Raw genomic sequence first — 22,854 nt, 5'->3', positions numbered from 1 at the left:
TTGCTATTACTGCATATTTTTGGTATTGTGTACATATATCTTGTGTATATTTGCTATCCTCATACTGAGGGTACTCACTGAGATACTTTTGGCATATTGTCATAAAAATAAAGTACCTTTATTTTTAGTATATCTGTGTATTGTGTTCTCTTATGATATTGTGCATATGACACCAGTGGTATAGTGGGAGCTTTGCATGTCTCCTAGTTCAGCCTAAGCTGCTCTGCTAAGCTACCCTTTTCTATCAGCCTAAGCTGCTAGACACCTCTTCTACACTAATAAGGGATAACTGGACCTGGTGCAGAGTGTAAGTACCCCTTGGTACCACTACAAACCAGGCCAACCTCCTACAAGTCTCCACTGGTTCTGGAGGGGGCTTGGTGCCCAGAGTGCTTCATCCTGCCAAGGACTGAGGTAGTGGATGTGATACTCCACTGGTTCTGGAAGGGGCTTTGTGCCCAGAGTGCTTCATCCTGCCAAGGACTGAGGTAGTGGATGTGATACTCCACTGGTTCTGGAGGGGGCTTTGTGCCCAGAGTGCTTCATCCTGCCAAGGACTGAGGTAGTGGATGTGACACTCCACTGACGGTGGTGCAACATTCAAGCTGCCCAGGCTCCTGGAACTGACCACCAGCCTCGGACGACTGACCACTGGGGATGGCAGCCATGTCTGCGGTGGTGCCACTGGCTCAGGATGTTGCGGGGCTGCTGGTGCGGCGGTGCTTGCGGCTGCCTCAGTGGCATCGGTGCCTGCAGCGGTGTCAGTAGCGGCGGACTCTGTGGCATTGGTGCTGGTGGCGGGGTCTGTGGAATCTGTGCTGGCGGCAGCCTCTGTGGAATCGGTGCTGGCGGCGGTGCTGGTGGCGGTCTTTGTGGCGGCGGTGCTGGTGGCGGCCTCAGTGACTGCGGTGCTGGTGGCGGGCTGAGTGACTGCGGTGCTGGTGGTGGGCTCAGTGTCTGCGGTGCTGGTGGCGGGCTCAGTGTCTGCGGTGCAGGCGGCAGTCTCTATGGCAGCGGTGCAGGTGGCGATGCTGGTGGCAGTCTTGTCCGCCGTGCAGGTTGGCGTCGACGTGGACCTGACCTTGATTTTCTGGCCCTTCCCCCCCTTGGATGGTGGCGCAGCTGTCTTGCCACTTTCCACTTTTGTTTTGCCTGAGCCCTTGGTGGCAGGGGTTTTCGCCTTCTCCTTCCGGGATGTGGGCAACTTTTTAACTTTTGGAGGTGGCGGAATGTCCTTGCCCCCGCTTCGTGGGACACTGGCAGCCCTGTTACTTGGCGCACTCCAAAATCCCGCTATTGCGGACACCACTGTGCCCGGTGATGTGGTGGCTGAGGTGCTGGGTTGGGACCTGGAAAGGCGGGCCCTAGGGGACGGATGGTGGGGGGAGGTGTAGGGAAGAGATCAACATTTGATAGGAAAAGCTTTTTAGACACATTGGGACGGGTAGATGGAGGGGGTTTGGGAGTGGAGGAAGAGGTAGTGGATGTAGGATGTGTACGTTTGCTGACTTTGGGTGAAGGTGCATGGGCTGGAGGCTGTTGTGAGGTGGATGGCTGTTGGGTGGGTTTGTGGCTGCGTTTGTGTAGTTTGGGAGGAGGGCTCACAGACACACTGGTAGAAGACAGTGGGGATGTGTGAATGGTAGTGGGGGTGGTGAGTGCACATGAGCGGTGTGTGGTGATGGGCGTGCTGGTGATGGAGGTAGTGGCTGAAGATGTAGTACATGCAGGTGTGAGTGGAGACGAGACAGGGAGGGAGGAGGGAGACGTGGAGGAGGGGGACACAGTGGAGGCAGTGGATGTTTGTATGTGTGCATGGGTATGATGCTTGTGTGAGTGCCTGTGAGTGTGGGATGTGTGGTGCTTGTGTTTGCCTGAGCCACCCTTGTGTGTTGATGTGTGTGCATGCTGGCCTGATGGTGGCCTTGGGATAGGCTGAGGTACAGGGGATTGGGTCTGGGTGGAGGAAGTTGGAGGGGGGAGGCTGGACACAGGGACAATGGCTGCCATCAGTGCAGAGTCCAGCGCCTGAAATGCTCGCTGTTGGGCTGCCTGGCCACGATGAATGCCCTCCAGGTATGCATTTGTTTGTTGCAACTGCCTCTCTACACCCTGGATGGCATTCAGAATGGTAGACTGCCCAACAGTGAGGGATCTCAGGAGGTCAATAGCCTCCTCACTGAGGGCAGCAGGGCTGGCTGGGGCAGGGCCTGAGATGCCTGGGGCGAAGGAGATGCCCACCCTCCTGGGTGAGCGGCCACGGAACACATGCTGAGGGGCTGCTGGGAGGGCGGTGCTGGTAGGGGGGGTGGCGGCTGTACCTGTTGATGCGGGGGACACAGAGGGGCCCGCCACCGCAAGGGAGCTCCCATCAGAGGAGGAGTCGCTGTCGCTGATGTCACCTCCTGTCCCCGCCGCAGAGCTCCCCTCACCCTCCGTCCCACTGGTGGCTTCAGACTCCGTTGTCTCGCCCTCCAGGGCCATGTGGGATGCAGCTCCGTCCTGCTCCAGTGGCACTGCTCCTTCGCCTGATGATGCTAATGCACACAAGAACAGGGAGACCACAAAAAGTGGGGGGGGGGGAGACAGAAGAAAGACATGTTCAGTGCATGCAATACCGCTACAGTTGGCGGACACAACAGACACAGCAGCCCTCTGCACTACGCCATGCACTTAGAGTTCCCTAATTAATCACAGGGACATGGGGTACAAGGCCTATGCCCGATTGCTGCACACATGGAAGTTACAGGAGCCTGACTAGGTGTAGATGGCTCTACCACTGGTGGGGTTGGGGTGCCACATAGCCTGCCTCACGAAGAGACCTTGCCTACAAAACTCGCCCTGGCCTAGGGGAACCCACTGCCCACCTCCCCCACACAGACACCTCGTAATGCGCGCAGAGTCAGATGGATGTGAATGTACTCACCCCCTTGTGGCTGCTGTGGTGCCCTCAAGCACCCATCCAACTCCGGATACACCACCGCTAGGATCCGGAACATCGGGGGGTCATGGTGCGACGGGGCACCCCTCCCACGTTGGGAGGCCATCCCCAGCTGGACCTCCGCCATCTTCTTGCTCCAGCGGCGAATGTCCTCCCATCTTTTACGGCAGTGGGTGCTCTGTCTGTGGTGGACCCCCTGGGTCCAGACGTCCTTGGCGATGGCACGCCAAATATCCTTCTTCTGGTGGGCGCTGACCTAGAGGAATAGTACAGGGGAAAAGGATAATCTTTAACCGTCCGGAACGTCACAGTCATTGACCCACGTTCCCACCCTTGTCAGGGGCCCCTTGTTGTGCCACAGTGTCCCTCCTGGTGTTCACAAGGTCCTTCAGCACCCCTACAATGGTGACCATGGTGGTGTTGATGGACTTGAGTTCCTCCCTGATCCCCAAATACTGTTCCTCCTGCAGCCACTGGGTCTCCTGAAACTTGGCCAGTACCGTTGCCATTGTCTCCTGGGAATGATGGTATGCTCCCATGATGTTGGAGAGGGCTTCATGGAGAGTGGGTTCCCTGGGCCTGTCCTCCGCCTGTCGCACACCACTCCTCCCAGTTCCCCGGTTTTCCTGTTCCTCTGTCCCCTGAACCGTGTGCCCACTGCCGCCAAGTGATGTTCTTGGGTTTGTGGGTTTGCCTGGGTTCCCTGTAGTGGTGGACACACTGCTGCTTGACGTGTCCTGGGGACAGAGGTATGGGCCCGCTGGGTGGGTGCTGTGCTGGTGTTTCCTGAGGGGGGAGGCTCTGTGGTGGCATGTGCCAGTGTGTGGGGAACCGACTGTCCCGAGGTCCCAGATGGGCTGGTCATCTAGATCCAGTTGGACAGAGCTGCTGTCATCACTGTGGGCCTCTTCTGTGGGGGGGGGTGGACATGTCTGGAACCTCCTGTCCAGTGACGTTGGGTGGGGGTCCTGCAGGGGTGTAAAGGCATGATTATTGCGTCTGTGTGTGCCATCGTGTGCAATGGGTGGGTGACCCTGTACCCCAGTGCTTACATTCTTGTCAAGGACCTTGTGTGGTATTTGGTTTGGGGATCTGTGTGGGTATCTGTAGTGGACATGCTTTGGTGATGGGTGTCCATGCTTTGGTGTTGCATACAGGGCTTGGTATTGGGATGTGTGGGTTGTGATAGTGGGACATATGTCAGGTGTTAGAGTGTTGGGGGTGAGGGTGAGGGTGAGGGTGGGGTATGTGATAGCATGGCGGTAGGGTGGGGGATGTAATAGTTAAGATTTGACTTACAAGAGTCCATTCCTCCTGCTACTCCTGCGAGGCCCTCAGGATGCAGTATAGCCAAGTCCTGCTCCTCCCATGTTGTTAGTTGTGGGGGAGGAGGTGGGGGTCTGCCGCCAGTCCTCTGAACTGCAATCTGGTGTCTTGAGACCACGGAACGCACCTTCCTCCGTAGGTCATTCCACCTCTTCCTGATGTCATCCCTAGTTCTTGGATGCTGTCCCACTGCGTTGACCCTGTCTACGATTCTGCGCCATAGCTCCATCTTCCTAGCAATGGAGGTGTGCTGCACCTGTGATCTGAATAGCTGTGGCTCTACCCGAACGATTTCTTCCACCATGACCCTGAGCTCCTCCTCAGAGAACCTGGGGTGTCTTTGCAGTGCCATGGTGTGATGTGGGTGATGTGTGAGGTGGTGTGTGTTGTGATGTGTGAGGGGATGTGTTTGTGTGTGTTGTGTGAGGTGCGTGGATGTTGTGTGAGTGATGGTGTTGCATGCCTGTGGATGCTAGTTTGTTGATTGTGGTGTCTCTCTCTATGCTTTGTTCTCAGTTTTTGTTGTAGGGGTTTGTGGGTGATGTGGATGTGTGTTTTATATTGAATTGGGTGTGTGGGAGTGGTGTGTGTATGTATATCAGGTGTGTGTATTTCGAATTGTCCAATGTGGTTGTGTTTTGTAAATGTATGTGTATTTTGAGCGCTGCGGTGTGTACCGCCAATGGAATACCGCGGTTGAAAGACCGCTGCGTGGATTCGTGGGGCGTGATAGTGTGGGCGTATTCCTGTTGGCGTGACGGTGTTGGTTTTGTTATCGCCAGTTTATCACTGACCTTTGGTGTGGCAGACTTGTATCGGTGTCTGGATTTTGACGGATTCCGGCCTGTGGGTCGTAATAGCTGTAGCGGATTTCCGCCGCCGCAGCAGTGTGTTGGCGGTCTTCTGCATGGCAGTAAGCGGCATTTACCGCCAATGTTGTAATGAGGGCCTTTGGCTTTCTTTGTGCCAGACTTCCTTTGTAACAGTAAATAAATGTACACAATACCTTCAGTTACTAAATGTGGTATGTAATGTTCTACTATACATTTGAAATAAAACTGCATAATTATACCAACTGGTGACATCCTTATCATTTCTTACTTTGTTGGGTCAGAACAGATTAATTTATCTATGAGTGGGATGACCTTGCCCCTGTGTCCTTAATAGAATTAAAAATTCCTTCATGGTAACTAAGAAATGTTGTATCCTTTGGTAGAATGGGAGGCAAGGATTATGCTTGTTCAAGGCTTGCAGGCCACAAATGAAACCTTTCTTATCATCAGTTTGAAGTAAAATGTCTTACAGATGGACTATTTAGATGAATCTGCACAAATCATAATCACTTCCAAATGCATGCCAAGATGAAAACTTTCGATGCCTTGGCACATCTCATGGAATCAGCCCCAAAAAATACATGCATTCACATCAGCCTCTTGCCTGATCAAATGGGCAGATCTTGCAGTGGGTGAAGATGAAATTGAAAAGGGTCCTGATGGAGATAAGGAGTTGTACTCCCTAAACTCTCAGGCAGTTTAAAACACAGAGTTTATGAGATGTAGGAAACACTGCATATGACACTCTGCCTGTATTCTACTGAGTCTTCCTAGTAGCGGTAACGTTTAGCCTGTCCTCCTGGACAGTACCAATACATTCATCTGATACATTCTTGCAAGACAGAGCAGAATTGCTTTGCGAAACCGTCCTTCTCCACAGAAACTCATTTGACAAGAAGGAAAAGAAGCAATTTTAAAATCCGATTTGTGCCCCTAAGTAGCCAAAAGAACATTGGATGTTCCCACATGGGCACAGTGTTGGTGGATCTTTTAGTGGCCTGTGGGGATGGGTGCCCTACAGGTGGCATTAGTTTTCTGTGCCAGTCTCAAATCTGTTAGTTCACATTCACCTATGGTAACTTCTTCTTCAGTATGTCCCATTTCTTTTGATTTGTGCTCTGTGCCCAGCCTTGGTTTATGAAGTATTTATTCAAAGTCAAAAGTCCTGGAATCTTCCAGCAACTTCTGTACTCCACGCCATCAGACACGATAAGCCTTCCAGGACCAAACAGTGCAGCTTTCCCTGACAATGTTTTAGGATGTTCAGAATTCGAGGAAGAAAGATTGGAGAACTCCAAGAAAGTTCCAGAAGAACTCGCAGCTGGACTTGAGACCTCCAGAGTGATGTCTCCCTCACAAGGTATTTTGCTAATCTCTTTATGTGGGCTGCCAGGTGTGTAACCAAGATAGGGGCAGAAGCACAAATTTGCACCCCTTTCCCAGTTCGATGTCGAAGTATCAGCTGCTTCTGCAAACGGATCTGGTCTCCAACTGAAATATCTCAGCAGTTGATGATCTAATCGTGAAGCAAACAAATCCACATTGTGTGGGCCCCAGTCTGATGTCAGATTGTGGCTCCGAAAATGGCTCTGCCATTCCACATCCCCATGTGGTCAAGCCACCACAGAGTCTTTGTCCTGGCTTCTTTTGACAAGCTGCTCTTCAAGTGAGAGGCTTTGAGTCGTTGAATGCCCTGATAATATAAGGGTCCTTGAAATATAGTCTGAATTCGGCATTTTAGAAGTCCCTCTATTCTGGATAGGTATCTCATGATGATGTCGTTATCAGAAGGGCCCTCCTTAGTTCTTTCCTTATTCCGTTGCACTTCATACTTAAGTGATCAACCACCGCTGCAAGGTATTGCATACGTTGATACAGGCTTTGGCTCATAATGAGGTGGTTAAGCTGTTCTTATTTCCCTATACCTTCAAACTTCTGTCACCAGCTTCAGAAATTTGTTGAACCACAGTGGTGCTGAGGATAATCCAGACAGGACAGCTACAAACCCAAAGCTCAGTCCCTTCCACTGGAACTTGAGTAAACAATTGTGCAGGGTGAAAATTGAGACAGACCTGTATGCATGCTTCAGGACCAATTGGAAGATCCAGTCACCTGAGAGGACATCTCTCAGAAGGCAAATTCCTTCCATTTGAAGCAGCAATAAATCAACCACTGATTCAGTTCACACAAACGTATGTCTGTGTGAAATCTATTGCCTTTTCTTCCTCAACAATTGGTTAATCAGAAACACTCTTGAAGGAAGTGTAGTCCGGACCATTGCTCCTTTTCACTTTGAGTCCTCAATTACTGATCTGTGAGAGAGCTCTTTGCTTGCAAGAAGTAAGTAGGATATGGCTTGTTCAGGGTTCTACAGAACTCAGAATGGAAACCCCATATGACCTACAGATCCCAGGCATCTCCCGACACTTACGGTTAAACATAGTAAGTCTACCTCTTGCTCTTAGTTAGGTAAAATGGATGGTCTTTACCTAAGGTTCAACCCTGTTTGCTGCACCTCTGAATCATCTTCCTCCATATTTTATTATATTATACTCCTACTACTGTTGATTGGTAGTGGTACTATGCAAGAAAACACAATATTTTGTGAAATACAATTTTTGAAGACTTTCATAATAGAGAGTGTGTGCTTTTTGTTTGTGCATATGTAAAAATCCCTGGTGAAATCCATCAGACACCCCACCATACCCAACCAAAGTTCTGATAAAGTTCCACAGGAATGCCACCCGGTCCTGCCACTTTCTCTCACCTACTTTCTTTCAGAGCTGCTCTTATCTCACCCTGAGTAGTCGGTTTATTCAAAGGGACCTGCTCCTTTTGTGTAAGACTAGAGGGGGTGTTAGTCCCCAGCCAGGCTCCTGCTTCGTCCTCCCACACCTTCAACTCCTCTGTGTAAAGTTGAGTAAAGAACCTATGAAAAGCTTTCTTTATACCTCACAACAAGTGACCCTTTCTCCTGACTGATCAGACATGATTTCTTTAATGCAATTCCACACTTGGTCCCTCTTGGTCTTCCAGGCTAAGAATTTCCCTGCACTTTCCCCGTACTCAAAATTAGCTAATCTGCTCGCTTCCCATCTCTTTGCAACTCTAGCTTGTAATACTTCCTCAAGCTGCTGCCTCACCTGGCTTACTCTATTCCTCAAACCATACTTATCCTCCCCCTCTGTATTTATCATTGATTGGCCCTCAAATTTTAGCACTTCTTGTTCTTATCTCATTCCGTTACTGTTTGTTCCTATGGCTAGTGAGGCTCCCAATCTTCCCCTGATAACCGCCTTAAAAGTGTCCCACACCACGGTCGTAGAGGCAGACCCCAGGTTAACCTTAAAAAACGTCTCCGTCTCTAGAAGAAGTTGAGGAATAACCTTGCATTTCCAACAGTAATGTGCAATCCAATGTCCATCTCCTGATTCCTGCTTCCTGAGAAAGACCAATTCTTAGTACTAAAGCCACATGGTCCGATAGGTGAGTTACCGAATAAGCTATGTCTTCAACTTAATCACACAACATCCGAAAAACTAAAAAATAATCAATCCAGGAGGCATGACCATATTTTCTATTACTGTAAGAGAACCCCTGTTTCACACCGTCTCTCTGCCTCCACAGATCACACAGCCCGAGTTCCCTCATCACCCCCTTCAGATAGTGCTGTGATTTCGGCGTACCTATCGATCTGGATGTTGTTGCTCTATCTAATTTGTTGTCCAAAATCACATTAAAGTCACCAGCCATAATAACTGAATCAGAAAATCCAATAGATGAGAAAAGACCGTTCTAAGTGCCTCTATATCATCACAGTTTGGACAATAAAATCTTACCAACGTGAGTCTCTTACCACATAGCTGTAGTTTAGTTATAATCCACCTTCCTAATTTATCCAACACCACAGCATTGACCTGTTGTTTGAACAGAATCGCAAACCCCTTTGTGTTAAAGTTATGCTCTGTACCAAAAAAATATTTAACCCATTTTTGGGTCTTAAACAATTTTGGCCATTCCGCTCTGGTCAAGTGAGTTTCTTGCAGGATTAGTATACGGGCCAGAGAGTCGCTCAAATATTGCAAAATCTTATAACTTCTCCCTTTGGTTCGCAGACCATTAACATTCCAAGACATAATTTGGATTACTCTATTCCTGTCTCCCTGGCATCCACCAATATTATCCATCTATTGCATTTGACAAAGGATTAACTAAGGTGTATGAGGTTTTTTTTTTTTTTTTTTTTCCCACATGCTCCCCACCCAGTGCCCCCAACTCCCCTTGTCTGTGTCCCACCCCCAAACTTTGGAGAACCCCCCCTGCATTTGTGGACTGATGTTAGTCTTATTTCAGATCGCCTAAGAGTTTCCTGGCCATATCCATCCTTACACATGCTAGCCCTTCATTTATCGACAACACCACTCTTAATAACCTCCAGCAATTCATCCGCTGCTTTCTGGTCTCTAACATTGTATATCGTGCTGTTATGCATTAATCGGATGGAGGCCGGAAATTTAAGTTGTGCCAACACGCTTATTTTTTTTTAAATTCCCTCAGATGTCTCCTCAACTCCCATTGTTTATTTATGGTTACCCTACACAGAGCCGACCTAATCTCGAAACAGAAGTCCTCTCCTCTAAGTGTTTTCATTTTTAGCACCTGTGTCAGTATCTTCTCTTTTAAAACATATGTTTGGAAATTTAGCTAGATTTTTTGTGGCTTTTTACTGTTGGGATTTCTCCAAAACGGGTCTCTATGAATCCTCTGGATTTCCTTTGCAATCTCTTCCTTACTCTCCTCCAACAAGACTGTTGTCTCAATGAGAGAGACGGAACACACAAAAAGGACAAGAGAGCAACAATGTGATTCCAAATGATGATCTCACCAGCTAGACATACAGCATAATATTGTCGAAAAAACTGCCCTCACACACTAATAGTGGCATGCTTCATCATAGGGCTTTGCTGTCACATTCCCACGCTAGCCAACGTAAGGAATGGGGCAATAGGGAGGGGAAACAGAAACAAACAACTGACAGACGGGGACCACAAACATAAACAGAACCTTACTCAATAGTTAAAACTATCTTGAGTGAGATCCATATTCAGTACTTATTCCCGGTCTCACCAGATAGGGTTAAAAAAAGTTGAAGAAATGGTGGTGAATAGGGGAAGCAATCACCCCTTCACCCCAGAAACACTATACAAGGTCAACATGTATTGCTCGTTACCATCGCCCATAAGGGTCATTCGGCCTTCATTGGGACCATCTATCCCCTTAATGTTCTTTTTCCTACCTTTCACATAGTTAATGACAAGTGGTACATGCAGGTTCAATATGCACTCTTTTTCTTCCAGTAAACACACTCTCAGAGTTCCCTATAAGGGAATATGGAAACAAAACCAAAATTAGTGAACCAACTACTTCTTCCCCATCTTGTCTCATTTTTACTCATAAAATATTGCCTGTACCCATGTGCCTAAAGCCCCATCATCGTACATGCCCTCCTTGTTAATGGTTTTCCCAAATTGTTTCCCATTGTTGATCTCTTGTCCTTTTTGTGTGTTCCGTTCATAAGTTTGGAGGTAGGACAAGGATTTTCTTCCTCTCAACCCTTTAGTGTGTGGTGATGAGAGAGACTACTTATGTTTTAAGGTCTTCCCCTTCCACTCCCTCAGTTACATTTAAAACTCTCAAATTTTTCCTTCTGGAGCTATGTTATGTTATCAAATTTATAGAGCGCATAGCTACCCAAAAGGCCTCCTAGCGCAAATCTTCCACAACACTCTCATAGGGCAGAAATCAATACAGCCATGTTTTCAATCGCCGACAAAAAGGATAATTCCTGGTCGGTTTGGCATAATGACAAAGGTAGCGAATTCCACAAGTTGGCGCCAAGATAGGACATAAAACTTCTGCCCCATCTGGCCTTTTTTACTGAGGGAATTGCTGCCAAGGTTGCTGAAGAGGACCTGAGAAGTCGAGTAGGCTTACAAAAGGTGGCCAAGGTTCGCAGATATGGGGGCCCTCTAGCATACAGAGCTCTATGAATATAACATAATGCCTTAAACTTTATTCGTTGTTCTAGTGGGAGCCAATGCAGAGCTGTAAGTGCCGACTTGACTGATTCATGTCTTGGTATGTTAAAGAGAAGTCTGGCAGTGGTGTTTTGCACCAATTGCAATCTCTTTTTCACATAATTTGGAGCCCCAAGGAATAGGGCATTTCCATAATCTAGGCGTGAGCTAATTAATGCCTGTATAATTAGTCTCTTTGCAGTGAATGGGAGGATTCTAAACACTTTTCTGAGGAGTCTAAATATGCCAAAACCGATGGCCGATATTTTCTTCGCCTGCTGATCCATGGACAACCACGGGTCAAGCCAAACCCAAATGCTCTTAATATGTCTCTTGGGGGCTTGAAGATCTCCTAGTAAATGCAAAGCAGATGGAGTGGGGTTAATTAGGCCTGGTGACCTAGGAACATAACCTCTGTTTTATCTCCATTCAGTTTAAATTTGCAGTCAGACATCCAGTTGGATATTGCCCGTAGACAAGGACCAAGTGCAGCTTCACATGAGTTCTGTCCGGTGGACAGAGAAACCACCAGCTGGGTATTGTTTGCACATGATACTAAGGAGAGGCCATAAGGTTCTACTACCTTAGCCAAAGGCAGCATGTAGTTATTAAACAACGTGGGGCTAAGAGATGACCCCTGTGGTACGCCCCAGCTGCTCTTAAAACAGCTTGAATAAAATAGCTGGAACGATCTTGCATTCAAAATCTCAGAAAACCAACTTAACGCAGTCCCTGTGACTCCTATTTCCCTCATCCTATGGAGTAAGATACCATGATCCACTGTGTCGAAAGCGGCACTGAGATCAAGCAGCATGATTGCTGAGGTCCGACCTTGATCTAAGCGCCTTCTGACCTCTTCTGTTACTCCGATCAGTGCTGATTCGGTGCTATGCATAGGTCTAAAGCCCATCTGAGAGGGATGAAGGATATTGTTGTCTTCCAGGTAAATGGACAGATGAGTGTTTACATGTCTTTCCAGTATTTTGGCAAAGGCTGGTAACATGGAAATTGGTCTGTAATTATTTAGAATGAAAGGGTCTAAGTTAGGCTTCTTGAGCAAGGGTTTCACAATCGCATGTTTCCAATGTGAAGGAATAGTGCTTTTTATCTAATGACTGATTCAACAGATCAGTCAAAATGGGTGCTATTATTGCCGATCCTTGTGCTAAGATCAATGGAGGTGCTGGATCAAGAGGAGATCCTGATTTAAGGGTACTCATGGCTATTAAGACTTTTTCAGGGGATAGAGGCGGAATTTGTGATAGCGTTGCTGAGCCTTTGGAACATTGTCCCTCCATATTGGGGGGCTATTCGGGTCTGTCGGAAAAGCTGAATAGATGTCAGCGATTTTTGTCTGAAAAAAGGAGCCTACATCATTACTATGTTTATAGGAGGCTTCTATCTCTTCACTTTGTGGATGAGGTAAAGCAATCTCTCTTAGCAGCTGAAAGATTTCTTTGGAGGTGTTGGCATTCTGTTCTATTTTGGCCGTGTTATAGGTTCTTTGTGCGGCTTTGATTTCCATATGAAACTGTCTGATAGCCTTCCTACAATCTTCTTTTGCTGGAGTACTGTAGGATTTTCTCCATTTCCTTTCCAGTCATCTGCAGTCCCTTTTTAATAGTTGCAGCTGAGTGGAGAACCAGGGTGCCCTTTCCTTTTTGCGAGGGCCACCCCGTCTTAAGGTATAAGGGAGCAGAATATCTAAGCTATTGATGATCCATTTATTCAGTGATTCTAGAGAGCTAACCGTATTCCCGTTGAGGGTCGGTTTGGACTTCGCCAGTATGTACGTCCATTCGGTGACCTTTAGAGCGTGCCAACGTCTCTGTAATTGGGGTGTAATCAATGAAGAATTATCTGATTGCATGGTCGGTAAACTAAGAGAATTTAAAAAATGGTCTGACAAAGCTAAAGGGGTAGGTGGTAGAGCTGTTAAATTAACTGTTGCTAAAAACCAGGTCAATAGTATGCCCTTTGATATGCATGGGGCCCGTGATTAGTTGTATGAGGTCTAACACTCTCATATCAGATATAAAATTTTGGACTGCAGCCTTATCCTGATTTTCTGCATGCATATTGAAATCACCCAGAAAGGTTTGTATAAAACGTTGTGCTGGTCCCGGGGGGGGGAGTGGGGGGGCGATATATCAGAGCCCACGAGATGCTATGGTGAGGAGTTAGTAGGAGGGAAAAGGACAAGCTCTCACAGTCAGGAATCTTGAGAGGGCATGAGGTAATGTTGACCGTGTCCTTAAAAATAATAGCAATTCCTCCCCCTTTCCCAACGTCTCTGTCAATCCTGGTGATTGAATAGTCATTGGGCAAGGCTAGGGCCACATCTGGTCCTGAGCCCTTGTGTAACCATGACTCAGTTAGAAACAATACTGTGGGTTTCTGCGTATCCAGAAGGAGATTAATGTCTAGCTTATGGGCAGCCAGCGATCTACAATTTGCCAGAAGAAACCTACTTTGTGAAGCTTTCTGAGGTATAACAGTAGTCAGTGATGGCAGTTCGAAGTGCCTCTGGTGATCTGTGCTAATCTCACTAGGCTTTCCCAGCTCCTCCTTTCTGTCTAAGAGAGTATAAAAACTCTGCATCATAAGATATCCTACCTGACTCAAATTGGGCATGGATGCTGGCCCCTGATCCCGGCTGGGCGGGGACGGGCGCAGACGGGCTTGCCTTAGGCGCGCCCGCTGCACACATCCGCTGTGCGGTCGCAGCATCGCCGGTTTTCACTAGTGCCGGAAATGGGAGAGTCAGGCAACTAGAGCGCTGACCTCCAAGATGGCATGAAGTACTTAAAAATTACTAAAATGCCTTGCGTATATTAGAAGTACTTAAAAAGTGCTAAAAACCTCTATAAATCTCTAGTAAATCGTTATGGACTCCTTGGCGGCTGAGGCTATTTTCCAATTATTCCATCTAATTTTGCAAATCCTGCTCATTCCCTTTTAGCAGTTGAATATCATCTTTATTCTCCCTCAATTACTCCTTCATAGCATCAACTGACTCTTCAAGAGCCTGAGTTCTGATCGTTAAGAGGTCAAATTTATTTTCCAAAACCTAACAAGCCTCCCTTATCTCCCCTTGGTTAATTTCAGAGTCCTAGGTACTGTGCTCTAGTACGATGCTACCGCGCAGCCCACCATGTTCTCCTCTTCGCTCCACTGTTTTCATCATGCTTAGCATGTTCCTGGCCACTGCCCCTAGATTCTATTGGAAAGCATTTAAACCAGGCAGCTGTGCATGTATTCTGTATACTATGCAACCAGTACTTCTACTCTAGTGGCCTTGATGTATTGGTCTGTTATTCCACAACCTACTCTACAACATGCGCATTTTTCTTTCTATGTATTCAGAGGTTCCTGTCACCAGACTTCTCCACTGTGGCTCTGCACCTGTGCCGATGCGGTCTGAGTACCACTTTTAATAATTTTATATTTTTTAACTTACACATTATTACTTTAACTCTACTTTGTCTCCCAGTAGCTACAGCCACTGTAGGTAGATTGGTGGCTGCAGCGGGGGCTGCTGGGCTCCAATTCATTTTTTTTGCCCCTCTGTTTTTATCACATCCCATGGACTCTATGGGAACACATTTAAGTAGCACAGCTATGAGTACATGCAGCAGACGAGTGCAGCTATTGTGCTGAAGGAAACCCTGTCTGTGCCCGTACATAACTGTTCCGTGCCACGAACTACATATCACCCTACTCTGCCTCTAAAAACCACTGAACATCATCCTTTCTGGTAAGTCATCTCCCTCCCGTCCCCCTTTCCACTAATCTCTCCAAAACGCTTAAATCTAAAAAATGTAAACACTTAACAGACATCTTGATAGACTCTGCTCACACTGTAACACTGGATAGGTCAGTGCTTTCCAAACGTTTCAGAACCACAACCCATTTTTTAGAAAAAGACACGTTTGTGACCCACCTAATTTTAATGAACATGAGACAGGTATTTTTTTTTATTCATAATTTGTGCATCTTCAAGTAAAGTGCCATGTTTTTTTTTAATTCTTTTAAAATCTTTGTTGCCATTAAGCTTCAGAATTACCAAAACAATGTGCTTCATTTTTGCTTTCCTAACTCCTGCACGTGTATACAATTCATTTACAGGTCTTTAAATTTTGTTTTGTATTACCAAAAATAACATCTTAAACTTCCTGTACCCCAGCAAGATTGTCACATAATTCATTTGGCATTTCTTTCCAATCCCCATGCTAAAAAAAGAAGTAATTTTTCAGACGACAGCCCAACATTTGACCTCTGTCTTTGAAGCACAGCAAATGTGACAAGATACATGCAGAAGTCAAAGCCACTTTTATTGTTTGGACTTTTGCAAAACACAAAAAATCGGGTTGCAGCCTACAGTTGAGGAAACACTGTGTTAGGTGATGCCTTGAATTCCTTTATCCCACTCAAGTTGCAGCACTCTTTTCACAGCTTTATGGTATAACAACGAGCTAAGGGCCGCTGAAAAACAGTGCAAAAAGCTGGAATGCGTTTGGTGCTCCTCCTATAAACTGATTCACAATTCAGCTCATACACACTACTTAATTCAATCATCTCTGAAAGTCTGGTATGCTGCCAGAACAGAAGCTGCTCAAAATGCCCCTGCAAACATCATAGAAAACCTAACTCATCCAGCGGCATGTTAAAATTAAATGTTCCCATTGAGGAACACTGCGCCCCCCCTATCTTGTTTTTTTCAGTCAGAAGACATGTCAATTCAGTCGCACCTCCACCCCAACCTGAAGTGATTACCACACTCACAACTTAATCCACAATTGAACTCTTGGTCAACCCCTCAGTTAGTTAGTCCAGCTGCCTATCTGTTTCTCTTATTGAGCTCCTGATGCCTATGATCATATCGGGCTCTCCCAGTGACCCCTGTGCTCTCCTACATCATCTCCTTGCCCCTAGCATTCTCTATCCTGTCCTGACCCACCTCTGCAACACTTCTATTCTCGGCATTCTGTTGTCAGCTACAGTCCCTTACACTATGAAACATGCCTTCGTTGTTCCGTTCCTACAAATGCCATAGGCTGACCCCTCTATGAATGATCACCCTCCTTATTTTCAGTCGGAAGCATCCAAGATCATCTGCAGTGCCTCACATTGGCCATTCTTCAACCCTACTTTTTAAAATATTTATGTCTGTCCTCTAGCCTCCTTGATTTGTTCTTTTAGCTTGGTGTGCTTTGTTATTGAGATTATACTCAACTTATCTTCGTTTTCCAGGACTATATAGCTCAAGATGGGCCAATTTCTGCTCCTCTCTGTGGACAGTGTACTAGATGCCCGATCTTTGCGTAAAACTAAACACTGACAAGACAGAGTTCTTGTTGTTTAGATGGCCAGCTATCCTTTGGTCTCCTACATGATGGCCTACTGATCTTAGGTCCCTCCTCCTCCATGGCCTCAGCTAAAAGTCTTGGTATTTAGTTTGATAACAATCTCTCCTTCTCCAAAAACATCAAACAACTCTCAGGCAACAGCTTTGTACTTTTTCATATTCTGAGAAAAATAATTCCTCTTCTTCCTGCAGAAACCAGAAAAAGTGAGGTTAATCCTTGATCACTTCTCATCTCAATACCTGTAATACTCTCATTAGGGACCCGAGTATCTCCTCCTTTGCAGTGCCACCTCGATATTCTCCTCATCCCAGACAACTCCACTGTTCCCAGTCAAAAAACACTCTTCCTTTAAGGTTTTTTTACCTTACTCATAGAGTTGTGTTCAATCTGTGCCCTTCAAATTTAAAGCTCATGTTTATTCACTGTCTTTCCTCTCACACCCTTCACCCCACATCCTCAAGAGCAGCCATCATTCCATCTATTAAGAAAGCCAGGAGAGGAGACAGAGCCTTCTTTTAACTTGCTGCCAAACTTCGATACTGCCTGCTCCTGGACACTAGAACCACCTCCAACAACCTTGGCTCCATAGGTAAACTCCAGACATTCTTATTCTAATTGTTCTGTGCTTCATCTGGTGTCAATTGTTCAGCTGTCAATACCAGCACTAGGAGACCGTTTAGGGTACTCACGCACTTTAGAAAATCAAATTAGATTACATTAATTACTTGAGGGTGGACTGCGATTGGTTGCAAGTCTTCGTTTTTATTTTTTGGATTTGTGTAATATATAATCCCAAATGAATGTTTTTCTTTTTCTTCTTTTTAGCAGCTGAGTATTAAAGAAGAAAGGTTAAACATATTCCTCCCCTTCCATCTTGAAGTAAACCCGAAAGGAAATCCATTGCTCAGGATTTGGACAATGAACTTGAAAAGCTGATCCCTACTGATTTATTTTTAGTGCTAATGGCAGTTAAGAACAGGTTCTAAACAATCTGGGTGAAACAGTTCTCCTGGTTAGAATATCCTCAAACTGCATGTGCTCATAAAAAAGGCCCACATTACAGTGGCTCAACCATTGGTGCCTGTATTTTGAGGATGCTTGATCATAATAGATGGGAGAAGATGGAGTCCATTCCTGAATTCCTATGAGAGGAGGATAGAGGTTGAAGTCTCAACTTATTAAGGGCCAGGCAATATTAAACCAGTTTACCCAGGCATCAGCTTATGTGGCTGATTTCCTGTGCTGTACATGTTTACACTTCCATTCCTGGGCATTGATTTTGCTCCACATAACCAGTTTGTAATTTACCATTTTTCAATTATCTCTTTGGATTGCAAACTGATAAAGAGATCCAGAGACTACAAGCAGGCCAGCAGGATGAAAAGGGCTAGAATTAAGTTGGCCTCACGTTTGCAACTTTTGTGTAGCCCAGGAGCAAGGATAACTTATGATCATGACCAAAAGAAGGTTAAACAATTGGTTTTCAAATTGTTGTCACCAGAGGCCTAAGTAGTGGAATAGTTAGACTTTAAACCACAGTTTCAACTGATGCTTCAGCAATAAATCCAAACAAGGGTTTATTTTATTGTCAGCCCCTATTGCAACTCTGTGGGAGGCAGAGTACAAGATTTGTATTTCTAAGTGGGAAGACGAAGTACCTACAGATTCATGTTTACTGGTGGCTCGTACCATGAGCTACAGCCTCCAATTCTGGCTGTTAAACCCCTCAGCTACCCTGCCCATCCCAAAGCATGTAACACTTCAGCAACTTGAAATGCTATAACAAGAAGTTCAGCTTTAAAATTACAGGGTGCACTGGAAGGTTCCCCCTACAAACATTAGTCAGGAAGTGTACTTCAGTTAATTTTCATCTAGAAATTAAAAACACGCATATCATATGTAAAGGATAAATCTGATTGTTCGACATACCAAATAACGTATATGTTTAAATCTTCCAGACACCAGAAAGCAGTACAATCTGGCACACGATTGCCTACAATAGATGTAGACTATGGGGGTCATTCTAACCCTGGCGGTCGACGACCGCCAGGGCTAAAATGACGGGAGCACCGCCAACAGGCTGGCGGTACTCCCATGGGCATTCTGACCGCGGCGGTACAGCCGCGGTCAGAAACGGGAAACCGGCGGTGTCCCGCCGGTTTCCCGCTGCCCTAGGGAATCCTCCACGGCGGCGCTGCTTGCAGCGCCGCCATGGGGATTCCGACCCCCTTACCGCCATCCTGTTCCTGGCGGTTTTCACCGCCAGGAACAGGATGGCGGTAACGGGTGTCGTGGGGCCCCTGCAGTGCCCATGCCAATGGCAATGGCCAATGGCATGGGCACTGCAGGGGCCCCCTAACAGGGCCCCACTAAGATTTTCAGGGTCTGCATAGCAGACACTGAAAATCGCGACAGGTGCAACTGCACCCGTCGCACCCTTTCCACTCCGCCGGCTCCATTCGGAGCCGGCATCCTCGTGGAAGGGGGTTTCCCGCTGGGCGGGCGGGCGGCCTTCTGGCGGTCACCCGCCCGCCCAGCAGGAAACTCAGAATTACCGCAGCGGTCTTTTGACCGCGCAGCGGTATTCTGGCGGTTCCCGCTTGGCGGGCGGCTCCCGCCGCCCGCCAAGTTCAGAATGACCCCCTATATCTTTAAGGTGTGCTGCTCTTCAGAGCATTTACCAACTGTTTTCCTTTTAATTAACTTTCTAGCCAAGAGCTCCTATGTCCCTCTGTAACTCTGTAAAGCATGATATCCGGTCAGCCTTAATGATATGTACCTCCTCTTTTATTTCATAGAAAAGCTGTTGCAAGAACTATTGTGGTATAATATATGAGGCACATTAGTCTGTAATTCTTTCTGGAAAAGATCTGGCTGAGCTCTCTTGTTTGTACCCTGTATCACTCTTGTGAGACATCAAACTTAGCTTTTTCTTAATTGTGGGATTTCTTCAGCCCCCTTTTCAAATCATATCATCAGTATGCCACAGAAGCAAGTGGCATTCCCTGATTCGGGGATTTCTCATCATAAGCAGCGCCACAACTCTTTCAATTGGTTAAGCCTCTGTGTTTTTCTTCCCCAGTAGCTCCAATTGTTCCTGTCTCACACTGTATAATTTAGTGATATGGATATTTCCCCAGCATTTGATATGGTTTGCTTTGTCATTGTAGTCATTGGTGCTCTCAAGGCTGGCACCCATTGATAATTCACCACTGGGGCAAATCCAAGGGCCCTCACTGTGTAGTCTTTAGATGAGGCTTCATTTCCTTCCTAGTACTCACTTTCCAATGGGAACTGCTCAAGCACAGGCTCTAGAGACAAAGACACGGTCCCTTCCATAGTGTTTGCAAGTGCAGTTGACCCTTGACATCCCTGTCTGACGAAATCAGATTGGTGCAGGTAGTGGTTAGTGTAGCCATTTTTTACACAAGAGAGGGGAGCCTCACAGCTAGTAAACTCTAAATGTTATAACAGGTTCCAAATCACTGGTCTCAATATAAACCAATGTGGAAAGGAATCGGCACCTAGGTAAAACATTGCAACCCATGCATCACACGGATATATTAGTAGGATCCTCACCCACTAGTACCACCAGTGGCCTGCTTCATCATTGGATCCTCACCCACTGCACCTAGTGTGAGTGGGTGGGCTCAACACAGTTTGAAAGCAGAGCTCTTACTATAACCTAAGTGCAAGTTAAAAAAAACCCTTCAGGATCCTACTTCTTGTTTATGAACAGGGTCCTTTAGCTAGGATAAAATCAGTGTGAAATATCAAGGGTTCAATGACCCCTAAAATCTGTAATTCAATAGGGTTGACATGTTTCAGCCTATCTCAGGTGCCACTCAGGGCAGATGAACGCCCACCACCACATTTTGCCTTGTTGACCTTGGGTACCATCAGCAGCTTTAAATTTCCAGAACATAGAAGTCTCATGTGGATGTAGGGTGTAAGAAGTTGCAGATAGAAGGGAGAACCTTTTTCGTGTATTGCCCGATGGGCAGCACACAAAGCCTTGAAATTAATTATTTTCTGCACTGGAAGCCAATGCAGGCCAGCCAAGGCTTCCGCAGCTGAATGGAGTCTACCCAACAAGAGGGAATTTCCATACTCAAGACAGGAGTTGATCAGACCCTGTATGGCCAATTTTTGTCAATGTTAATGGGAGCAATTGTATGACTTTCCTTGAGGTTCTCAGCAGTCCAAAGCAAGTTCCTGAGAGTTTCTTGGCTTGTAGTTCCATTGACAGCGTATCGTCTAACAAAAAAAAAATTGACTTTTTACTGCTCGGGAGGGCTGTGGATGCTCTCCAGGGTATTCTGGACAGGCTAGTTTGTTCCACCTTGAGAGGTTATTACCAACAACCGACACCTCTGTTTTTTCACCATTAAGCTTAAGGCTATTGAATGACATCTGGTCTTTAACCTGGTTGACGCACAAATTTAGATGTGAGGATGTATGACCTGTTTCTAGATTCAGAGCTATGATAAGCTGCGTTTTATCAGCATATGATACAAATGCGAGGCAGTGTGTCTGCGCTATCTGTGCCAGGAGGAGAACGTATACATTAAAAAGTGTGGTTTCTAGGAAAGAGCCCTGTAGGACACCCCAGTTAATGGGGTAGGTGGCTGAAAAGAACGTTTCTTCACAGACCTGGAAGCTCCTCTTTTCCAGGAAGGCTGCAAGCCAGTTGAGAGCAGCACCTATAATTTCAGCTTCCTCCATCCTTAGAATAAGGACAGGGTGAGAAACAGTGTCAAAGGCTGCACTGAGATCTAACATTATCATGGCTACTGAGCTGTCTCGGTCCATAATGGACAGAAGTTCCTCTGAGGATGTTAGTAGGGCCGTCTCAGTGCTTCTGCCTCGTTCAAAACCCGTTTTTGTGGGATGTAGGAAAGGTGCTTATTGATGTGTATCTCCAGCACTTTGCTCAATATGGGGACCAGGAAGTTGATCTGTAATTTTCTGCCAGAAGTGGATTACCTGAGGGCATCTTCCGCAGGGTTTTCACATTGGCGTGTTTCCATATGGGAGCGACATTACCATTGACCAGGGTGTTATGGAGGATGTCTATTAAAATTGGCAAGATGATGCTGTTGCCTTTTATCAAAATATCTGTGGGGGCTGGATCTAATGGCGAGCATGACTTTATAGAGGCTAGAATCCCTTCTATGTCTTCCTTGTTTAGGGCAGTAAAGGAGTTTAATTTGGTTGTGGTCCCTGAGTCTACATGTGAAGCAGGGCTTCGGGTGGACATTGTTGGCAGGGAATTTAGGATGTTTTTTAAAGGCATTTGCAAACATGTCACACCGGACCTCAGAATGTAGTGAGCCTGCTGTACAGGTAGATACTTTCATTCAGCTATTTACTACTTTAAACAATTTGTTAGAAGAGTTACTGGCATTTTCTATTCTTGTCTTAAAGTAGGAATTTCTAGCATGTCTTGTGGCATGCTGGTACTTTTTTTATGTGAACTATGAGAAGGAAGGGGAGGTATTGTATGGTCCAGTGTCATAACTTAAGCTATCAAAGTTCACTGTTCCAACTTAATAGACCCCACACAGCCAATTAGGTGGGGAGTCACCAGATCATCAAACACATTAGTTAGTTAGAGGCAAGTGCCCTTACTCACCAATAGGTGACATGCTTTATCACTGGGCATTGCTCCTCGTCAGGCTGGCACTGCAATGCCTGACGTGCCCCACAGGAGGGCTCTTAGCCTAAGATCCTTTGTTGTGCCTGCAGGGAAGAAGTGAAGTGTGGGGAGGACTAGAAAGAGTGTGATGCCACCGATTCTTCATGGGCTGATCTCTCTCCCCTGTTGAAGAGTACTGCTCACCTCTCTGGTCCAGGGATGGCACCTTCCACTCCCTCCTCCATTTGTCCACAGATACCTTGTAGCCTGTGGTTTAGGCCGGAAGCTGCCTTCGGCCCTAGCTTAATACCATGCTCTTCTGGTTCTTCATCCTCCCTTCATCGGTCTCACGGAAGCTGCCACCAGCCCCCTCACTTATTGCCAATCACCTTCTGTTCACAATGTCAAATCTTTTGTCTTACACTAGGCTTCACCATGATGGTGGTCGCCATGCCCAGTATTTCTTCTCACTCTCTTTGCACCATCACAAGGTTATAGTCCTCTGTTATCCTCATTCTTCTTCCTCTGAATTCAACCTCTCTGGCAGTCGTCTCAGGATTCATGTATTCAGGATGTGATGCATCTTTGTAATTTGTGACAAATGTTATGGATCTTTGGAGAATCCCTTGCTAAAAAAGGAAGAGTTACTGGAATAACAGTTCTCTATCGA

General features: G+C 46.4%; 1 protein-coding gene across 2 annotated transcripts in view; it reads left to right on the top strand.

Moving 5' to 3' along the window:
- ATG4B (autophagy related 4B cysteine peptidase) overlaps window positions 1–22,854 on the top strand; it is a 483,533-nt gene that overhangs the window by 212,255 nt on the left and 248,424 nt on the right. The window lies entirely within an intron of this gene.

Source organism: Pleurodeles waltl, chromosome 11, assembly GCF_031143425.1.
Source record: "Pleurodeles waltl isolate 20211129_DDA chromosome 11, aPleWal1.hap1.20221129, whole genome shotgun sequence".
In the NCBI taxonomy this organism is placed as follows: domain Eukaryota; kingdom Metazoa; phylum Chordata; class Amphibia; order Caudata; family Salamandridae; genus Pleurodeles; species Pleurodeles waltl.
Note: the sequence above shows the minus strand (reverse complement) of the source record. Positions and strands in the feature narration are given on the sequence as shown.